Genomic DNA, 363 nt, shown 5'->3' on the forward strand with positions numbered 1-363 from the left:
AAAAAAGTGGCATGATAGAAAGCTGTCATCTAGAATCTTTGAACCATGACAAAAGGTTCTGTTGTTTAACTCTAGGTTCAGGCTATTCCCCGGGAAACTGAAATCCCGGTGGAGGGGACCATACGTGATTACAAGTGTATCACCATATGGTTATGTGGAGCTTCAAGATATTGATTCTGATAAGAAGTTCATTGTCAATGGACAGAGAATCAAGCATTATCTTGAAGGCAATGTTGAGCAAGATTGCTCAAGGCTGAAGCTAGATTAAAAGCTCAGCAAGGTCCAGCTAAAGACAATAAAGAAGCGCTTGCTGGGAGGCAACCCAGCCATGGGGCATCAATCCTCTAAGCATTTTGCCCTATT

Source organism: Arachis ipaensis, chromosome B09, assembly GCF_000816755.2.
Source record: "Arachis ipaensis cultivar K30076 chromosome B09, Araip1.1, whole genome shotgun sequence".
Lineage (NCBI taxonomy): Eukaryota > Viridiplantae > Streptophyta > Magnoliopsida > Fabales > Fabaceae > Arachis > Arachis ipaensis.